We start from the raw sequence: 23,247 nt of genomic DNA, 5'->3' as shown, positions 1-23,247 counted from the left end.
AGTATATTGGGAATACAAATACCCTCATTTCTTGCTACTGCCATATAGTGCCAGTTTCTGACTGGGAATTCAAAGAATATATTGGGGTTACGTGCACCCACAATTTTTACTACTGGTATACAGTGCCATTGTCTGACTGGGAATTCAAAGAATATATTGGGGTTATAAATACCCTCATTTCTTGCTACTGCCATATAGTGCCAGTTTCTGACTGGGAATTCAAAGAATATATTGGGGTTACGTGCACCCACAATTTTTACTACTGGTATACAGTGCCATTGTCTGACTGGGAATTCAAAGAATATATTGGGGTTATAAATACCCTCATTTCTTGCTACTGCCATATAGTGCCAGTTTCTGACTGGGAATTCAAAGAATATATTGGGGTTACGTGCACCCACAATTTTTACTACTGGTATACAGTGCCATTGTCTGACTGGGAATTTAAAGAGTATATTGGGAATACAAATACCCTCATTTCTTGCTACTGCCATATAGTGCCAGTGTCTGACTGGGAATTCAAAGAATATATTGGGGTTACGTGCACCCACAATTTTTACTACTGGTATACAGTGCCAATTTCTAACTAGGAATTCAAAATGCGCAAGGCTCCCGGAAAGGGACGTGGACGAGGCCGTGGGCGAGGTCGGGGGAATGGTTCTGGGGAGCAAGGTAGCAGTGAAGCCACAGGGCGTCCCGTGCCTACTCCTGTGGGGCAGCAAGCATTGCGCCACTCCACAGTGCCAGGGTTGCTTGCCACATTAACTAAACTGCAGGGTACAAACCTTAGTAGGCCCGAGAACCAGGAACAGGTCTTGCAATGGCTGTCAGAGAACGCTTACAGCACATTGTCCAGCAGCCAGTCAGACTCTGCCTCCTCTCCTCCTATTACCCAACAGTCTTGTCTTCCTTCCTCCCAAAATTCCGAAGCTTTACAGAACAATAACCCAAACTGTCCCTGCTCCCCAGAGCTGTTCTCCGCTCCTTTCATTGTCCCTCAACCTGCCTCTCCACGTCACGATTCCACGAACCTAACAGAGGAGCATCTGTGTCCAGATGCTCAAACACTAGAGTCTCCTCCATCTCCGTTCGATTTGGTGGTGGATGACCAGCAACCCACCCTCATCGACGATGATGTGACGCAGTTGCCGTCAGGGCATCCAGTTGACCGGCGCATTGTGCGGGAGGAGGAGATGAGACAGGAGTTGGAAGAGGAAGTGGTGGATGATGAGGACACTGACCCGACCTGGACAGGGGGGATGTCAAGCGGGGAAAGTAGTGTGGATGTTGAGGCAGGTGCAGCACCAAAAAGGGTAGCTAGAGGCAGAGGCAGAGGTCAGCAGCTTAGGCGAAGCCAGGCCACACCCGGAATCTCCCAAGATGTTCCAGTTCGTACCCAGCCCCGAAAAACTCCCACCTCGAGGGCACGTTTCTCGAAGGTGTGGAGTTTTTTCAAGGAATGCGCCGAGGACAGATATAGTGTTGTCTGCACAATTTGCCTCTCGAAATTGATTAGGGGCTCTGAGAAGAGCAACCTGTCCACCACTTCAATGCGCCGTCATTTGGAATCCAAGCACTGGAATCAGTGGCAGGCAGCAACGGCAGGACAAAGGCCGCCTGCCGTTCACGCCACTGCCACTGCCTCTGCCACTGCCTCTGCCTCTGCCACTGCCACTGCTGACTGTGCTGGCGATGCACTCCAGAGGACGAGCCAGGACACCACTTCATCTGCCTCCGCCACTTTGTTGACTTCTACCTCATCCTCCCCTGGTCCTGTCTTATCTCCTTCTCCTGCACCATCAAAGGCACCATCAGGCGTTTCTTTACAACAACCCACCATCTCTCAGACATTGGAGCGGCGGCAGAAATACACTGCTAACCACCCACACGCGCAAGCCTTGAACGCCAACATCGCTAAACTGCTGGCCCAGGAGATGTTGGCGTTCCGGCTTGTTGAAACTCCCGCCTTCCTGGACCTGATGGCAACTGCGGCACCTCGCTATGCCGTCCCTAGCCGTCACTACTTCTCCCGGTGTGCCGTCCCCGCCTTGCACCAGCACGTGTCACTCAACATCAGGCGGGCCCTTAGTTCCGCGCTTTGCACAAAGGTCCACTTGACCACCGACGCGTGGACAAGTGCATGCGGACAGGGACGCTACATTTCACTGACGGCACACTGGGTGAATGTAGTTGAGGCTGGGACTGCTTCCCAAACTGGCCCGGTGTACCTCGTCTCCCCGCCTAACATTCCTGGCAGGGACACGAGAAGAACACCCCCCTCCTCCTCCTCCTCTACCGCCTCCTCCTCCGCCACCGCCTCCTCCTCCGCCACCGCCTCCTCCTCCGCTGTTAGATTGACCCCAGCTACGAGTTGGAAACGTTGCAGCACTGGCGTTGGTAGACGTCAGCAGGCTGTGCTGAAGCTGATCAGCTTGGGGGACAGACAGCACACTGCCTCCGAGGTGAGGGATGCCCTCCTCGATGAGACGGCAATATGGTTTGAGCCGCTGCACCTGGGCCCAGGCATGGTCGTTTGTGATAACGGCCGGAACCTGGTAGCAGCTCTGGAGCTTGCCGGACTCCAACATGTTCCATGCCTGGCCCACGTCTTCAACCTAGTGGTGCAACGTTTCCTAAAGAGCTACCCCAATGTTCCAGAGCTACTGGTGAAAGTGCGGCGCATGTGCGCCCACTTTCGCAAGTCGACAGTAGCCGCTGCTAGCTTAAAATCTCTCCAGCAACGCCTGCATGTGCCACAACACCGGCTTTTGTGCGACGTCCCCACACGCTGGAACTCAACGTTTCAGATGTTGAATAGAGTGGTTGAGCAGCAGAGACCTTTGATGGAATACCAGCTACAAAACCCTAGGGTGCCACAAAGTCAGCTGCCTCAGTTTCACATCCATGAGTGGCCATGGATGAGAGACCTTTGTGACATCCTACGGGTCTTTGAGGAGTCCACAAGGAGGGTGAGCTCTGAGGATGCGATGGTGAGCCTTACAATCCCGCTCTTGTGTGTTCTGAGAGAATCCCTGATTGACATCAGGGATAACTCAGATCACACAGAGGAGTTAGGGATAGCATCCGATCCGTCACAGCTGGAGAGTAGGTCCACACATCTGTCCGCTTCACTGCGTTTAATGGAGGAGGAGGAGGAGGAGGAGGAGGAAGAAGAGTTGTCCGATGATGTGATGGTGATACAGGAGGCTTCCGGGCAACTTCGAATCGTCCCATTGTTGCAGCGCGGATGGGTAGACATGGAGGATGAGGAGGAAATGGAGATTGAACTTTCCGGTGGGGCCAGAGGAGTCATGCCAACTAACACTGTGGCAGACATGGCTGAGTTCATGTTGGGGTGCTTTACAACCGACAAGCGTATTGTCAAAATCATGGAGGACAACCAGTACTGGATCTTTGCTATCCTTGACCCCCGGTATAAAAACAACATCTCGTCTTTTATTCCGGTAGAGGGGAGGGCCAATCGCATCAATGCTTGCCACAGGCAATTGGTGCAGAATATGATGGAGATGTTTCCAGCATGTGACGTTGGCGGCAGGGAGGGCAGTTCCTCCAGTAGGCAACCAAGTTCTCACCGGTCCACACAAACGAGGGGCACACTGTCTAAGGTCTGGGACACCTTGATGGCACCCCCTCGCCAAAGTGCCGCCACGGAGGGTCCTAGTGTCACCAGGCGTGAGAAGTATAGGCGCATGTTGCGGGAATACCTTTCCGACCACAGCCCTGTCCTCTCCGACCCCTCTGCGCCCTACACGTATTGGGTGTCGAAGTTGGACCTGTGGCTTGAACTTGCCCTATATGCCTTGGAGGTGCTGTCCTGTCCTGCCGCCAGCGTCCTATCTGAGAGGGTGTTCAGTGCAGCCGGTGGCATCATCACTGACAAGCGCACCCGTCTGTCAGCTGAGAGTGCCGACCGGCTCACTTTGATAAAAATGAACCACCACTGGATAGAGCCTTCATTTTTGTGCCCACCTGTGTAAAGCACCCCAACATGAAACTCCATGTCTGTACTCAACCTCTCCAATTCCTCCGCATCCTCATACTCATCCACCATAAGCGTTGCACAATTCTGCTAATACTAGGCTCCCTCCAACATGATTTCCCCCAACTCTGCTGGTTAGAGGCTCCCTCCACCCTGATTTCCACCAACTCTGCTGGTTAGAGGCTCCCTCCACCCTGCTTTCCCACAACTCTGCTGGTTAGAGGCTCCTTCCACCATGAATTTGCCAAAACTGGGCTGTTTAGAGGCTCCCTCCACCATGAATTGGTCCAAACTGGGCTGGTTAGAGGCTCCCTCCACCATTAATTGGTCCAAACTGGGCTGGTTAGAGGCTCCCTCCACCATGAATTTGCCCAAACTGGGCTGTTTAGAGGCTCCCTCCACCATGAATTTGCCCAAACTGGGCTGTTTAGAGGCTCCCTCCACCATGAATTGGTCCAAACTGGGTTTTTTAGAGGCTCCCTCCACCATGAATTGGTCCAAACTGGGCTGGTTAGAGGCTCCCTCCACCATGAATTGATCCAAACTGGGGTGGTTAGAGGCTCCCTCCACCATTAATTGGTCCAAACTGGGCTGGTTAGAGGCTCCCTCCACCATTAATTGGTCCAAACTGGGCTGGTTAGAGGCTCCCTCCACCATTAATTGGTCCAAACTGGGCTGGTTAGAGGCTCCCTCCACCATGAATTTGCCCAAACTGGGCTGTTTAGAGGCTCCCTCCACCATGAATTTGCCCAAACTGGGCTGGTTAGAGGCTCCCTCCACCATGAATTGGTCCAAACTGGGGTTTTTAGAGGCTCCCTCCACCATGAATTGGTCCAAACTTGGCTGTTTAGAGGCTCCCTCCACCATTAATTGGTCCAAACTGGGCTGGTTAGAGGCTCCCTCCACCATGAATTGGTCCAAACTGGGTTTTTTAGAGGCTCCCTCCACCATGAATTTGCCCAAACTGGGCTGTTTAGAGGCTCCCTCCACCATGAATTTGCCCAAACTGGGCTGGTTAGAGGCTCCCTCCACCATGAATTGGTCCAAACTGGGGTTTTTAGAGGCTCCCTCCACCATGAATTGGTCCAAACTTGGCTGTTTAGAGGCTCCCTCCACCATGAATTGGTCCAAACTGGGGTGGTTAGAGGCTCCCTCCACCATTAATTGGTCCAAACTGGGCTGGTTAGAGGCTCCCTCCACCATTAATTGGTCCAAACTGGGCTGGTTAGAGGCTCCCTCCACCATGAATTGGTCCAAACTGGGTTTTTTAGAGGCTCCCTCCACCATGAATTTGCCCAAACTGGGCTGTTTAGAGGCTCCCTCCACCATGAATTGGTCCAAACTGGGCTGGTTAGAGGCTCCCTCCACCATGAATTTCCCAAAACTTGGCTGTTTAGAGGCTCCCTCCACCATTAATTGGTCCAAACTGGGCTGGTTAGAGGCTCCCTCCACCATGAATTGGTCCAAACTGGGGTTTTTAGAGGCTCCCTCCACCATGAATTGGTCCAAACTTGGCTGTTTAGAGGCTCCCTCCACCATGAATTGGTCCAAACTGGGGTGGTTAGAGGCTCCCTCCACCATTAATTGGTCCAAACTGGGCTGGTTAGAGGCTCCCTCCACCATTAATTGGTCCAAACTGGGCTGGTTAGAGGCTCCCTCCACCATGAATTTGCCCAAACTGGGCTGTTTAGAGGCTCCCTCCACCATGAATTTGCCCAAACTGGGCTGGTTAGAGGCTCCCTCCACCATGAATTGGTCCAAACGGGTTTTTAGAGGCTCCCTTCACCATGAATTGGTCCAAACTTGGCTGTTTAGAGGCTCCCTCCACCATGAATTGGTCCAAACTGGGTTTTTTAGAGGCTCCCTCCACCATGAATTTGCCCAAACTGGGCTGTTTAGAGGCTCCCTCCACCATGAATTTGCCCAAACTGGGCTGGTTAGAGGCTCCCTCCACCATGAATTGGTCCAAACTGGGGTTTTTAGAGGCTCCCTCCACCATGAATTTGCCCAAACTCTGCTGGTTAGAGGCTCAATCCACCCTGATTTTCAAAACAAATGTTGGTGCCAACCTCAACTTACTACAAGGGCCAAATTCACTGCTGGTGACAAGCTCTCCTCACTGCAAGTGCCAAATACACATGTTTCAAGGTGTTTTCCTACTGTCAGAGAGGTGGTATTGAGTGTGTAAAGTGTGTAGTTGTTAGGCTGTGATGTTGGGGTAATAGAGGGTCTTTGGTGTGTTAGATGCCCCCAGACATGCTTCCCCTGCTGTCCCAGTGTCATTCCAGAGGTGTTGGCATCATTTCCTGGGGTGTCATAGTGGACTTGGTGACCCTCCAGACACGGATTTGGGTTTCCCCCTTAACGAGTATCTGTTCCCCATAGACTATAATGGGGTTCGAAACCCGTTCGAACACACGAACATTGAGCGGCTGTTCGAATCGAATTTCGAACCTCGAACATTTTAGTGTTCGCTCATCTCTACTATCTATCAATCGCCGATCTATCTATCTATCTATCTATCTATCTATCTATCGATTATCTATCTAGCTATCTATCTCCTATCTATCTATGGTCACCTTGGCAATACCATTGTCCAAAACTGTGTACGCCTAAATTTTGCTGTCTTTTTTATCATGCTGTATTAGTAGTATGAGATGCCTTGTCCAGATGACGACATCATCCTGCATCGACAATGAGCCACACTCTTTAGGAAGGGGTCACTATAGAATCACATGATGTTATACGTCACCATGCTAAAACTTTTTACATGTAATATCTTATACACTACTGAAAAGTTAATATTAATTTTAACCCTTAATGTTGCACAAAATCCATGACGTTTCATAAACAATCTAATCTCACCATACTTTGAACCCTCTATTATGACATCTTGTCTTGCAAAAAGCTCATTTGGACCTGTGAAAAGCTTTTCACAGAGCTCTTATATATTATAATAGAAGAATATGACAGCAGAATTGATAACATCTTATTTATTTTTTATCTTAAATGAAAGGAAATAGCGGCATCACATTATCCCCTGACAGATGTGCCATACATAATATTTTACCAGTCGGTTCAGCTCTGCAGTTGTCCATCTCCATAAAAGAATATTTGTAAGAGTATTTGTATATATTTGTAAATATGACATTTACAAAGTATCTTGGTAAGCCTGGGCTCATTATAATAAAAGGGAACCACTAGATGGCAGTAGCAGCTTAGATTGTGCTTCTAACCAGGAGTTTATTGCGGAACATGATTAATTCTTCACACTCTTCTATGTGTTGCTCACTTTGACCTGAGATTTAAGTCAAAAATAGAAGTAAAAATAAAAAAAGACAAATAAACGGTTTAATTTGACATTAGCAACATTGCCTGGTTCTTCGATGAGTCAGATCCTTTTGTGTGAGTTGAATTTTCATATGTTAGCAGTAATATATTTCCATCTAGTAAAGTGGTTTAATCAGAAGGTTATATACATTACTACAAATGTTTTCACCTCTTATCCTTCAGATGCACTTAAAATAATAATTCTAATTACTGACGGAGGAAAGTGCCTGGTGCTTTATCATGCTTGGCAGTGAGCTGACAGGTTACTAAATAGTGCTTGTCTTATTTGAATCTATGTGTGTTAGGTAAGTGCATACATAGCAATTGCATAAAATCTAACTGCTACTTCATGGTATAACTGGAGGTATGGAGTAGAGAGATTGTTATTTATGTAATTGCCTAATATTCTAGAAAACATTCATTGACTAACCCAAGTCGATCTCCGGTAGAGTAAAGCTAGCAAAGTATAACATGCCAGCAATACATGGTTTATTTCCACCCTGGTATTATATGTAGGAAGTAAATATCAGTAGATACAATATATGAAATGACATCTATTACAGACTGCCGCCTCCTTTCTTGCTCCTGGGGACATAGTAGTCTGATACTTCCCTCTAATCTCTGCCTTTCGCCTAATATATGAATCCCAAATCATGGAACATTGCACTGTACTCTTATTACAGGGATGCTTCTAAAATTGAATATGAAATATGAATGTCCTGAGACTATCTGCTTCATTCTTAATCTATATGCACTCGAGTAATAAAATGGTATACATATCACTGAACATGGTTACAATTGAAGGTTTTCTGTGTAATATACATTTTATGTATAAAGCTAGGACCTATACAGTACATTGGGAGATTTCCCCTGTATTTCCAATGCACCTCAGACATGGCATGGAACTTTTCTTTACCCATGCCTCATTTGTTGTAGCTTAAGAATTAATTCCTTTCCTGTATACATTTATTTTCACATGTATGTTTTTTTTTTCAATTTTTGATGTCAGCAGTCAAGAGCCATATACAAATGTGTCCTTTTTTTCCTTTCATTGTGAGTCAACTATTCAGAGATCTGTGTCACCAGATAATTAGCTTTTCAAGACAACACTGTTTGTACATTGTATCACAAAGTAGTATCCTATAGGTGTCTGTATGTGACCATCTAGTGGTTATGATGTGAAGTGCAGGCTGTCAAGGATTTTCTTAGCATGTTGCAATATTGTATTGAATTGGTTTAATAAAAAATAGAGTTCTTCATCCAAGTTTGAGCTTTGACTCAGATTTGACACATCTGTAGCAAGCAGCATTCCATAGGAAGTTGCATTGGAATGTTTGCAATGAAGAGCATGCATTTGTCTGAATGCAACTAAAAGTATTTCTGATGTAGTGATTTTCTGGTAAGAAATATGTGCCTAGCTATCATTTAACAGAAGTACAATCTTACAGCTCAGAGATGGAATATCACAGCTAGGCTGAGCCTGTCCTAGGACGCAGTCGCTACATCTTCAACTCCTGATTGGCTGAATGCAAATGTTGTGACAAGTCCTAAGAGAGCGTGAAAATCGCAGCACAGTCACCAAAGTGTGGCGGATTGGGAAAGACATCTGTAGGCGTCAGTGCAGAAAGACAGCGGCCTGTAAAACCAGTTATCAACAGTACTCATAATTGAGATTTTCATCACCTGGATACAGAGCAGAGCAGTCACTGCGGAATCAACTAGAAAGATTTTGTGTTGCTGAAGGAAGACTCAGAGCTGCTTCAGTGCTCAGCAAAATAAGCAATTTTAAGGACTGTGCACACTTTCTAGACACAGCAACTCAATAGTCACAGGCTGAGCTATACTTCAATTCAAAATCTTAAGAAATTCCCCTTTTTGGAGCTCCTGAGACCAAATCGCATCAGATACAGTAGACCAATTCATTAAAAGAGCATTTATTTTGTGCAGCTGTTTTCCATCCACTTTCTATCATGCAATGAGGATGGCGGGACTTACATGGAAATTAAATAAGCATCAGATTGACATTTTCAATTCACTTTACCATAACGTATTATATTCCCAATCCTTTTTCATTAAAACACAACAATATAGAGCTTGGTGTGTTTCTAATCCAAAGCTAAATTTGATTTGAGAATGTCTTAGACTTGTGTTTAGTTCCAACTGTTTTGAGATTTAAGAATTAAAGCTGGTCGTAGACATGAGACTGTGCCACTATTCTCAATTTTATGGTATCCCCTCCTTTGTGGCCAAGCAACCTGTGATGTTGTGGGAAGGCTCTCAACCTCTTTAAGCCATTGCTAACCTGAGATATATGTAAGTGGCAGCTAAATATTCCTATCTCTATTACATTGTGAGCTTAGAGGCTAGCTGCATGTGTTTTCTAATCAACTCAATAACAAAACCAGTACTCAGCAAGCACCACAGCTCCCCCTAATGGTGGCAGTAGGCAATCAGAATAAAAGAGGTTGTCCCAGGATTGTCCCACAGCAAGTAATCGCTGGAGGTCTAATTGTTTGAGCACTCCAGATTCTCCAGGAGTCCTATAGAGATGGAATAGAGCAGCATTGTTCTAGACTGTTGTTGCTTTACTGAAACAGGGAACACATAATTAGCGGAAATTCTAGTTTTTGCATTCCAATGACACACTTATCACCTATTCTATCAATAGATGATGAGTGGAAATCTTGCAACAACAGCTATAAGTCAAGTATGACTATGGATTTGGAGCCACTGCCTTAAAAAATGTAACCTTGCATTCTATAAAGAATTTAATCCAAAAAGACTTAGGCTGAGTTCACATCTGAGTTTCAAAATCAGTTTTTCGCACCATCTCAAAATTCTCAAAAGATAATTTTGAACATTTCATTTTAAAACCCATTGATTTCAATGGGTTGTAAAAACCATCCGCATGTGTGTGTTTGGAGCATTTTCATCTGGTATACAGATTGGTTGCTGTCAGCCTGGTAAATAAGGTTACCAGGCTGATAGCAACCAATCCGTTTTTTTTAATAACGAGGTCTCTGGAAAGTGGACACCCAATGACTAATACATCTAAAAAGATGTATTTGGGTATCGACTGTGTAACCTTTTATTTATTAAATGGTTTTCAAGCAGACGGATACCTGGCGCAAGTGTGAACCTAGCGTTAGAAATGAAATATGTTAAAAGAAGAACATGTACTTTAAAACCATGCCCAGCTTTAAGCGTACCTAGACTTTCAGATGACTTTTCAGAATATTCTGACAGCTGTCCCGTAGTAGGAGTAGTCTAGCTGCTATGACTAGAGATGAGCGAGTAGTATTCGAGTAGTATCGATATTCAAAATACTCGTACTCGATCGAATACCACTCGCTATTTGCAGTAAAGATTCAATTCAGAACCAGCATGGATTGGCCGAATGCTATACAGTGTATAGCATTCGGCCAATCAATGCTGGTTCTGCAGGCTGAGTAAAAGCAAAGTGGAAGGAGTAGGACACGGCGCGGTTAGAATGATAGAGCCGCAGGACAGTACCTTTGAGTAGCAATCCCCAGCATCCCTCCTGCAGAACCAGCGTTGATTGGCTGAATGCTATACAGTGTATAGCATTCCGCCAATCAACGCTGGTTCTGCAGGAGGCTCATCTTTGATGAGGCGGAGTCTAAGATTGGACCACAATGGAGACTGCTCTAATGTTAAATATGCAGTCTCCATTGAGGTCCGATCTTAGACTCCGCCTCATCAAAGACGAGCCTCCTGGAGAACCAGCGTTGATTGGCCGAATGCTATACACTGCCAATCAAAGCTGGTTCTGCAGGAGGGATGCTGGGGTTTGCTACTCAAAGGTAAAATACTATAGGATCGATAGGCAGGTTAATAGAGTTAGCGCCACCTTCCCATCTCACGAACCCATTTCTGGAAGTGAGAGACAGATCGTTTACCAGCAGTGCGCCCAGCTGTACCTCTCACAATACAAGAAAATCACTCAGGGCCTGTCAGCGGCGAATGCAAGCAGTACCTCGCGTCTGCTGACACGCCAATAACCCTGTATGGTACATCTGTACAGCTTAACCCTGTACACGCCTGCTAACACGCCAATAACCCTGTACGGTACATCTGTACATCTGTACAGCTGGGCACACTGCTGAGAAACAATCTGTCTCTCACTTCCAGAAATGGGTTTGTGAGATGGGAAGGTGGCGCTAACTCTATTAACCTGCCTATTGATCCTATAATATTTTACCTTTGATTAGCAATCCCCAGCATCCTTCCTGCAGAACCAGCGTTCGATCGAGTTGAATATTGAGGCTCTACTTGAAACGAATATCGAATCTCGAATATTTCACTACTCACTCATCTTTAGCTATGATGTCTCCTACAGACAACACAAGTAGAAGAAAAAACAATCTACTCTTCGACTCATTTTCACTCATGTACAAGCAGCACAAAAGAAATGATAGAGATGTTCTGAACAATATGGATGTGTCTGTAGGTCTTCAGTGGCTTATTCTCCTCTTCCGATGGAATAAATAATTGTTCCTAGGCTTAAAATAATTTTAGGATCTTGTTTGAATACATTCGGAATGGACAGTAAGGTAATCTGAGATCCTCCAGCTCTTACAGTACCTGAGCTATTAGTAGAATTACCTGTATTCTGTTGACACAGATAATCTGACTTTCCTGCTGCTGCCCAGCTCTGTTAACTGAATGCTGCAGTCCAATAGCATGGACTTAGTTTTTAATAATGCACAGAATGGATATATAAATATTCATTATCAATGTTCCTCCAGAACTTGTGCCACCAAAACCTTGCATATGCTCACTGTCATTATTAACAGAGCATGAGCCAGTCCTCATGGCTGGAAGACAGGCTTGGAGCAGATTGACGGAAATGAACCAATTGGACAACTGTGAAAGCCTCCAGCTCTAAAACAGAAATGCATAAAATGTATAAAGACAGACACAGTTATCCCCTTGTGGATTACTGCAGAAATAAATGATAGTGACAAGTCTCCATTAATATTAATGGAGTAAGAATATCTCAATACTATAAATCTGAATTTGGGACTTCAGCAAAAAAGTATCTTACAAAGGATTTAAGGGCTTGACTACAAGATGCACAAACACTTCCTATGCCAATTGCCATAAATCTAACTACATGACCCCTATAGAGAACACAGAGATTGTGTGTGACTGATGTAGAATTTTATTGACCACAGCGGATACAATAATTTCCACAAAGAATAGATTAACGGGGTTGTCTATTCTGAGTCAATAAGATGGGACCTCATCTCTTAGCTGGAGTGATCAGCAGTTACTGAGGGGGTCTCTTGCTCCAGATGACCTGTCTTACAGTATAAAGACAAATGGTTGGTTAACAGGGATTTCTTAAGGGACTTTAGTATTGATGACTTATCCTTAGGATAGGCCATCAATATCTGATTGGTGGGAGTCTCACTCTCGACAATAAGCTGTGTGAAGGGGCAACCTCTTCATTACCAGAGACATTCTAGAGTGGTTGGCCAGTTTTCTGGTGGGAGTTATACAGCAATTTCATTCCAGGTCATGACTGGCATAGATTTATATTCTGACCCATGGGTATCTAGATAATTCATGCATGCCTTGGGTCTGGTGGGCCAATCTGGAATGCCAATCTTAAGAAATCTATCCCAATACGTACAGCATTATGCCTGGTAAATAGTGAATAAGCTGTAGTGCTCACCTGAAATATGATCTAATACTGATTATGCATGCTAAGGATTGATCTGAAATATGGTCTGCTATTGATGATGTATGTCAATGTTACGTCTTAAATACTAAAGTCCCTGAAAACCTCTCTAAAGTCCACTCTGGGTGTTTCAAGAGACCTCGGAGTTTGCATCCCTTTTTAGCTGAGCCCCGGGAAGGCCGGAGCGTATCCTTTTTTGTTCTGCCTCCTCAGTGATCTCTTTCCTCTCCCCCTTGTCTCCTGTCAGTTGTGTCCTTTCCTCCCTGTTTCTTATGTCTGGTCTTTATGTTGTCTGTCTCCCCCCTCCGGTTCGCCAGGGGTTGTTACCCTGCTTCTGTTAAACTGTTCTTTTGGTTCCCAGTATCTGTTTTTGTAGTGAGGGGGCCTTCCCCCTGGTACTTTCCCTATTTCTGGCCCTGTGTGGCTGCCAAGCGGGACCTTGGGCGCTTGGCCCTTTTTCTTTGTGTGATATTCTTGTTTTGTTTTTGACAAAAAATTTAATAAAAGTTGATTACACCTAAAGTCCACTCTGGGAGAGCTGTTAGAAGTGAAACACTTAGGAAATATTCAAACAACCATGAACATTTCTCATCCGTGAAAAACTGACAATTTGGTCCATCTTTAATGGCCGATGTGCATCTGTTTTGAATCCATTCCTTGTCTGTTTGTATTTGATGGCCAAGTTATATCCGTTTTACATTCATTCTTGTTGGATCATTTAAATAACATGAATTTCATTGGTCTACTTATATTACAGATCCCTCTGATCCATTTTTGATGGTTGTCACTTGCATACAATTGAGTTTTGACGGCTATTAACGACTGACTCATTGATCTTAATGGGGGTCATATGGCTGTGAAAATGGACCAAGATAGAACATGTCTAACTTTTTGATGGACTACAACATATGACTAGGCCTTGTGTGAATAAGGTCTTATAGTAATGTCTTTCAACAGATTACAGCTGTTAACTGGGATCCCAGGAGTGGGAACTTTATGGTCAGGTTCTCTTTGGGGTATGCATGTAACAAAGAGGGAATATGCAACTGTTTACAGATACACATTTATGACCAATCTCAAGTTCTTTATCTGTTATGATCTTCATTTCCCCAATAATGGAGGTGTCTGTCAGATATTCAATCAATTGGCCATTACATATCATTTTATACTGCTCTGATATATGTGCAGCCACTGAGAACAGAGGATGTTCTGCAAGAATTGTGTATAGCCTGCCCATGACACATATTATGCCTATACAACATACACGTCAGGTACATAGATATCAGACAAACACAGTACACACATTGGACGCGCATATGACAGACACAGCACACATCATGCTCATAATACATGTCAAACACATACCCGTTATACACATATCCATTATATCAGATGCCAATCATATACACATCAGGCACATAAATCATACACATCAGACACACGCCATACACACATCAGACAAGTAAAGCACAGAAATCTGTCACACACTGAACTAGCATAATTCATATGTCACTCATATACTACACAATTATCACCACACTATGAGGATGTTACTGACACACGTCAATCAATTGCTATGAATACCAAACCCCAGGGCTGACATCTGGCTCTCAGAATCCTCTAGATTGGAATCCCATTTAAGCTTACTTAAAAAAATAAATTAATTTAAAAGAAACCCAAAACATATATATATATATATATATATATATATATATATATATATATAGTGGGGAATCGCTCAGGTAGATGCTTGTAGCAGTGCAGGAAACAGGGACACATACACTGGATTGCACACAGGTTCAGGCTTTATTCACATGTAATGCATACACTGCTTTTGCAAAGCCACAGGATAAACAAAACAAAACCCTTCTGGGCTGAGAAACTAACTTAAACGTAAGGAAACTTTTCCCTGACTATACAGGAGACTGGCTACCAGTCTCCCACCTTGGCAACAACAATGGGTGGCACAGAACCTGCTCTGTAGGTTTGGCATGGAGAGATCAGCTTTGTCAGTGTGGTGCCACCCTGCTAGTCTACACACTCAGACTGTTAGTAGGGCCTGATTAGTCAGCTGACCTCCCTGGTGTGAACCTTTACCATACACCCCTGCCTCGCTGGAATATATTTGTCTTCCCAGACTACACCCTTCACTCTCTCACAATATATATATATATATATATATATATATATATATATATATATATATATATAGCATTTACCTTTGTGTAGTACTTGTAGAAATCATATAAAAACAGTACTTCATTTAAAAATAAATTTGAATACAGAAAAGTAGGTTATATCTTGTTTACAAAATAGTACAAGGATGAATTGTCAAATGGTGAGTGTTGCTATGAGTTTAATGTACGGTAACTTCTTTTCTTCTGAATGTGAAAGGAGGAAATTATAATTCTACAGGGAGAAGCTAGGTTAGAGATTAGATTTTAATGGTTTGTTATCATGAACTGTTGTTAATTAGAATGACTTTTGTGACTTGTGGTTGTTGGAATTTATTAACCGATGTACCTATTTTAGTTATTGTTAATTTCACGCAAGTGTCCAGAATTACTATTGTCCCATTATAAGTTATTACAGTCAACTCACAATTAGACTCCTTGTAAAAACATCCTAATGGTGTAATAGTATCTGCATTTCTAATATAATATTCTGTTTAGATGAAAATGATCTATCTATCTATCTATCTATCTATCTATCTATCTATCTATCGTATCTCTTTCTCTTTTGCTGTCTTTCCATCATAGATATATCTCTAGCGTATCTATTTATCCCATGACTATACATTTATTCATCTATCAGAAAGAATAAGCTGTTTCAAGATACCTTTTGCAGAAACAAAGTATCGGGCAAATTGAAAACCTTCTCCAAAATCCTCCATAGTGCCCCCCCCATCACATATACTTTATATAGCTGTTCATCTAATGTTTATTGACACCTTAGAAAATCCAAAATTCAGGGCCAAAAAAATAGATAGCTCTCGTGTCCAACAGACAGGTAACAGGTTGACATGAAATATTTTGCCTTTATGTGTTTCTATAAGTTTTTCTTTATTTAAGGCATATACTATAATTTATAAATCAAGACTGAGCAAGTTTTCTGCACAGAAATAGTTGCATACGAATAGTTTTGTAAATGCGGTGTCCTGTTGAGTGTTACATTAATAATGTATCCTCACTTTCTAGGAAAGTTTGTAACAAGGTAGATAGAGCAGATCTGGGAAGACTACGGATCAGGATTTGTAAGACGATAAATATTCTTGTGACAAAACACAACCTATTAGAGAAGTTGGCACTGCAGCTTTTATATAATGTAGGGCATTTATTTTCTCCATTCCTCTCTTTTGCCTTATTTTCTCCTAACCTGGCAATGCATTTCTTGTTATTTTAATAAACATGCAGTATATCGTACACCCCTGTACTCTCTCTGTTTATGGCACCTATTAGTGATGGCTGTTACTATTCTCCTCTACACTGACAGCTGAGTTTCATGTCTTATTAATCATATAACAATAAGCTCTATTCATACCCCTGTCAGTCACACAGCAGCAGACCAATCCATAAAAATGCAGAGTTAAGCCTTTTAGTACAGAGTTGATTTTTTTGCAAGAAATAGCAAATTATTGTCAGAACTAGCTTAAAGAGCATCATCCTCAAAAAACCAAATATCTTTCTTTAATATTAGAAGAAGACATTGCTAAGAAATGCACCAATCAGCAGAGAAGGATAAAGTCATATTTATCTGAGCCTGTAGTATCTATTCTATAGAAGAGCTTGCATACACATCAGGTATAGGGAAGGTGTATTGTATCGTACAACTTTATACTGAACTTTACTACACTCAGCTGATCTTGATAGTTTAAGAAGTTTTAAGACACAATGGTCGCTTGAGTTATAATGGCCTTCGGATATCATACATTTAATGTACAATGGTCTTCTCTGAGTTGTTGCAACCTGATTCCATGATAATCTGCCATTTATGTGTTTGCCTGGAGGATCCAACCAAGCAGCCAAGGGTGTTTTCTAAGACATAGCTTGAAGTAACTGCAATGAGTTCAAAGTCAGTAACATGCTTCCCCACTTCCCCACCTACTCTACCATATGTTATTTATAATTAGGGTTGAGCGATCTGGATTGGAAAAGTTCAGATTATGATCGGCGATCAAGTAAGTTTCACGATCTTGATCAGAATTCCGATACCGATCTTTTCCGGCAGGATCAAGGTCAGAGGTTATTACTGGCCAAGCATTATGGGAAAAGGTAACAATGTTAGCTACTACTACTAAAATGTACAGTAATGGAGATGTAGCAGAGTCCAGTATACAGCATAGAAAGAAGGAAACAGAAGAGTAGATAGTATCTATTATTCTGTTTCCTCCCTGCTGTGCCGTATACTGGACCCTGCTACATCTCCATTACTGTACATTGACTTGTCTATCTACTCTTCTGCTTCGTCCCTGCTTTACCATATACTCGGCTCTGTTATGTCTCAGCTGTAGCAGAGCCGAGTATACAGTAAAACAGGAAGGAAGCAGAAGAGTGGCAGGCTGAGGTAAATCACTTTGTGCTGCTGCTATAGCTGTCTTATCTGCAGTAACTAACACTCGCTGGCTGCGGCTATTTTAGGTGAGTGACCTTCTCCCTGCGCTGTACTACCAGCCGGAGCGGTACCCTCTCTACTCAGGACTAGAGATGAGCGAACACTGTTTGGATCAGCCGATCCGAACAGCACGCTCCCATAGAAATGAATGGAAGCACCTTGACGGCGGCTGGCCGCTTAACCCCCCGCGTGCCGGCCACTTCCATTCATTTCTATGGGAGCGTGCTGTGAGCATGCTGTTCAGAACGACTGTTCCGAACAGTGTTCGCTCATCTCTACTCAGTACCTTATATCTCTCCAGCACGTCCTCGTAGGCCTGCAGGTATTCCTGTTCTTCAGTGCGCTGCTGTGAGGATGACGAGGCACTCGCCATATAATAAGCCATGGCTGAAGTTTGCGAGTAGATAGATCCTATTATACATTGACATGTTTATCTACTCTTCTGCTTCGTCCCTGTTTTACCGTATACTCAGCTCTGCTACATCTGAGATGTAGCAGAGCTGAGTATACGGTAAAGCAGGGATGAAGCAGAAGAGTAGATAGACAAGTCAATGTACAGTAATGGAGATGTAGCAGAGTCCAGTATACAGCACGGCAGGGAGAAAACAGAAGAGTAGATAGTATGTATCTACTCACGAACTTCAACCATGGCTTATTATATGGTGAGCACCTCGTTGTCCTCATAAAGTGATTAAAAAACAATGTTTCATGGCCATTTAAGTGTTCACTTGCATTTTCTATGCATTCTAAGAATTTGTATGTATTTTTTGGTAATATTTTATAGCTTTTGAAAACGATCTAAGAAAAAAAATCCCATTGACTTGCATTAGGATCAGAATTGGGATCAAGATTGGGTTCGAATGGAAAATGATCGGAAATCAGATTTTAAAATTGATCCTGAAATCTCAAGATCGGCTTAACCCTATTTATAATACTAGTGTCTTCTTACATCAGGTGTGATTCCTATGTCTGCATCATTGGCATTTCATTGGTTGGGAGTCTGTATTACTGAAGTGCCTGGACAGGCTGAGTGTGGTAGAGAGATTTGTCTGTAGAATGAAGTGCAGCCCCCTACCTCATGTGTGTAACTTTGGGTAACTGAACAAACTGGTTACTGTTGTTTTTACCCTGTGTATACTGCTCCCTTGTCTTGTTATTTGCAATCATGATGAATAAAGTTTACTTCTGATATTAAAGAACAAATGGTGGTTCCTCCTTCCGACACAACTAAACTACCCCACAAGGCATGACTAGCTCCAGGTTTATGTGGGCTTTAAGGCAAATAAGCCTTAATGGGCCCCTGTTAGTAGTAGGACCAGAACCTCTACAACAGTGGGCTGAGCTTGCCGCTCCTCTCCTTGTTTCTGCTCCCGGCCCTCTACTTCCTGGTCTTGGGGGGCAGGCCATAACCTCCACTGTGGTGTGCGGGTGTTGCTGGTCTTCTGGGGTGGAGGTCAGACAGCGAGCCTGAGCCTATTTAAGATGGGCACTTGCTCTGGCTCACCGTTGGCTATTCAGTTTCCCTGTAAGTTAGCTCTCCTTGTGCCTGCATCCTGTTTGCCTCTGCTGTGATCCCTTTGTTTGCCTTCTGACTCTGCTATTGTCTTCGGAATTTGTATTCATGCCCTCTCCTGTTGACAACCCCGGCTTGCCTTTAGACCTCTGCACTTTGAACCTGACTTTGTACCGCTTTGCTCTCCTGTCACCGACCCAGCCTGCTTGACTTTTCTTCTGGATTATCCTCTGTACTGACCTCACATTGACAAACCAGATTGGATGACTAGGCTTTGGTGCTTTGCTGCCACCTTCTGACTACAACCTAATGATAACTTCTGGCCTATCAGACCGTCTCCACTCCTAAGATCTGTTGGTGAATGATCCCAGTTTCTGATTTTACTGTGATTAGTGGCGCACTGTGCATCCAGCTTTTCCTGGTCCATACCGCCCTGCCCGGAAGTAGCCTCCAAGTCCATTCCCACCATCAGGGCCACTGGTGAAAAATCTGTGTGGTTGGGGTTGGTGCAGCCCTGGGTTTGCTGGATGCTCAGCGCTGTGTTAGCCATTTTGATCTGTGTTTCTGGTACTGGTATTCACTAGTTTCTCAGTGCTGCATCTGTATTCCTAACAGCCCCCTTGCAGCAAAACTCATGTGACCACAAAGTGTTCTTCTAAAAACTGCTGCAGCACAGATGCCTAAGGTTGGGTGGTTTTGCAGTGGCAGAATAGCTGGTATTGTTATACGTCTTCTGTGACTTTCAGCCTTGTATTGTATGAGTGAGACCTGTGGCTGTAATTGACAAGTTTTGGGTTTAAAACTGCTGCAGGTTTAGTTGCCGCATCTAGAGGAGATTTGTAGAAATCTCATCCATAGTGTTGCTAGCTGACAGTGGGTTTGCTGGGCACAAGTTTTCAGCATAACAGTATAATGGCCCTCTTGTGCCCCCTAAAAAGTATAATCACCCCGTGATGCCAGGGTCATTTTAGTGCATGCCTTCACATTTCTGTACAACTTTTAGAATTTCTTACTAACCCAAGGATTGCTGAATGCTGAAAAATACTAAACCATTTCAACTTGACACAAAACCACTTCCTCATCCAAAATTACAATTTCCATGCAGTAGAATATGATAAAGACTTTTCTTGGGTATAATCAAACACTTGCACATCACTCAGTCCTGCGTTGACGGGCCTCACCTTCTCAGCCAGTGCTCAGTGCAATATATTAAGCCTGCAATTAGGCAATTACAATGCGAATGTGCATACTTCAATTTCCAGTCAGTCATATTTCAAGATGATCCATAGATCTAAATTCACTGATGTTCTACATGTTGTGAAAGTGTCCAATTGGGATGATTCAATCTCAGCACTATCTTAAATAAGATCTCATTACCAAATAATTACATGTAGTTATTCCTCAAGATTGCCAGCAAAGTAAAGATGTGTTTTCCATACAGAATTAGTGAAGTAAAGGAAACCAGCAAAATATTCCAGCCATAGGAACATTTGAGACATATCCAATAAAACAATGCATAGCATGTACAGCTATAGGTCATAAGGCTGTTGTAAGTTTAGTGGCGGTCTTAGGGGTCAATGCACACCTCTCTGTCTTATTAGTTTTCTCTAGATTTTTTATTATAAATTCTGATATAATATGATGGCTGAACAGTCATTCTTTTCAATGGAATGCTTTAATGCACCAAATAGGGATCAAAATTGTCCATTTATTCAGCAGGAACCATCTTCATACATCCTTTTTATCAAGTTATTTTAAAGGTACAAAAAACTTCTCATCATCTGAAAGGTATTAAGTTACCTTTGGGCCATGTTCATCTAGTGTAACACATGGATATTAAAGCAGGGTTTGCTGTCAAACAGGGACAAATATTATTACAATGACTGGAGTCACATCTCTCCCAAACTGATACCAATGACTTATAGGTCATCAATAGAAAAGTGTTGGACACCCCCTTTAAAATACTCATACAGAAAAGTGTGATTGCATTTCTGCCATTATTTTTATATGACAATTTAAAGGAGGGATGATAAACTGGGATATACTGATAATTTTGAGGATTTTGTTAATACTGGTAAGTTTCAATGTGAAGTACACTATTATATGAAATTAATATCAGGTATTCTGTCTTGGAATGCACTTCATATCAAACTGTGATACAGTATTTGCAGTATGGGCTACACAACATCTTCTCATACTATATGAGTCAGTTCTTGAGAATACGGTTAAGCATCTTCTATCCTTGTCCAATGAATGTTGTAGATTTAAAAGTCTTTACTTTAATGAAATTGAAATGTATTTTCTCTACCAGAAATGTGCAAAACAAGTGGCAAAAATAGCTATTTCCCCCATTGTACCTACCAAAGATTAGAATCATTTGCCAGTAGCCACAGTGACCTGCACTTTTAAGACAGCAATCCATTGAAGCATATACTACTACTTGATCAACCTGTAACATAAATAGCATATGGTACTGTGGGGCAATAAGTTAGCAATGTAGCATATTGTTCATATAGTTACTTGTTTGCAAATACATAAAATCTTAAATTCTCCAGGTAAATACACCACGACCTGACAGAGCGTGACTAGCAATAATGGACACCATGCCAAAATTTAGAATCGGGTCCCACTAGACCGTGAGCACCTTCAGAAGCAATTTCAGACCATGAAAAGACTATGATTATTTTAGTTTACCGAATTCACAGGCATAATGCCTGCAGCAATACCACAAAAGTGGGATAATTCACACAGTAATGTCACCGTACAGAGATAATGTACACAGTAATGTCATGATATCATGATATCATAGCACAGGCATAATCCTGACAAAAAGATGATGTCACATTACATGCAAAAAACTCATAATGAGGTCACTAGCAGGTGTAATTTACACATAATGTCACAGTACAGGGATAATCATAGTAGAAAAGTAATGAAGAAAGTAATGGTCTATTCCACTTTATATGCACTATTTGTCTAAATTACACATGTCACAGTATAGAAAGAAGTTTTACATTTGTATCACAAAACATACCATATCTTACCAGATGGCTATTAATAATAGTGTGAGGAATGGGTGACAAATATTCACACACACACACACACACACACACACACACACACACACACACACACACACACACACACACACACACACAGAGCTATGGTAGTAGCCTCTTAGACTAAGCCTGGGTATTTGACCTATCTATAGTACAATATATATAGCTTTATGTAGTTCAATGCAGGAGCGGTCTCCAAAAAATGGCCGCCGGCCGACATTCACACTCGGCACTGCTGGTGTCTCACTGGCAGAGCCAACTGCGCAGGCGTCGGAGGTGACGCAGGAGGAAAACGACAGGGATGTGGAGGATCCAGCCAAAGATAGAGGCGTTGCAGGATTGTGTTCTTGAGCTGCAGTGGGGACACCCCCATCGCATTTTCAGCGCTGGGGCCCACCCCCATTGCTGCCAGAGAACTAATTTGCATACCGGTAAAAACCCGTATTTCTAAGGAACGGCGTGGCGGAGATCACATCTAAAGGTAAGAGACGAATAGCCTTTCTAAAGGCTATTCCGACATCTTATCCACAAAAAAAGAGGTTTTAATGGTAGAATCCCTTTAGGGCTTGTTCACACGTGAACAAAGGGGCAGATTTTGACAGCGGATTTCGCTTCAAAATCCGCCCCTTTACAATGGTGGTCTATGCAGACCGCCGGGCTTCTTTTTTCCACTAGCGGCGGGCTGCTGCTAGCGGAGAAAAGAAGTGACATGTCCTTTCTTCAGGCAGAAGTCGCGGCGTGCTGGGCTGTGGCTTCCGCCTAGCGACAGCACCCTCCTATGTCGGCTCATTCATTTGAGCCAACATAGGAGGGGAAAGCCGCAATCGCGATGGTCGTGGCAGGCGGGTTTTGACCAGAGAGAGACGCGGCTCGCCGCGGCTCTCTCTGTGTCAAAACCCGCGCGGGCGCCCCACGTGTGAACTAGCCCTTAAGCAGTTTTGAAGTGAACGTGTTCTGTATCTTTAAGCTGATTTATTTCATCTCGCTTTATTTTAAAGCCAATTACAATTGCTAAATCTCCATTTTA

General features: G+C 43.3%; 2 protein-coding genes across 2 annotated transcripts in view; both read right to left on the bottom strand.

Moving 5' to 3' along the window:
- Positions 1-23,247, bottom strand: part of CNTNAP2 (contactin associated protein 2) — a 1,390,705-nt gene that overhangs the window by 129,518 nt on the left and 1,237,940 nt on the right. The gene's annotated exons all lie outside the window — the stretch shown is intronic.
- LOC142200711 (carboxymethylenebutenolidase homolog) overlaps positions 1-23,247 on the bottom strand; it is a 187,409-nt gene that overhangs the window by 163,737 nt on the left and 425 nt on the right. The window lies entirely within an intron of this gene.

This window comes from Leptodactylus fuscus, chromosome 4, assembly GCF_031893055.1.
Source record: "Leptodactylus fuscus isolate aLepFus1 chromosome 4, aLepFus1.hap2, whole genome shotgun sequence".
NCBI lineage: Eukaryota > Metazoa > Chordata > Amphibia > Anura > Leptodactylidae > Leptodactylus > Leptodactylus fuscus.
This window is presented reverse-complemented; position numbering and strand designations above follow the sequence as displayed.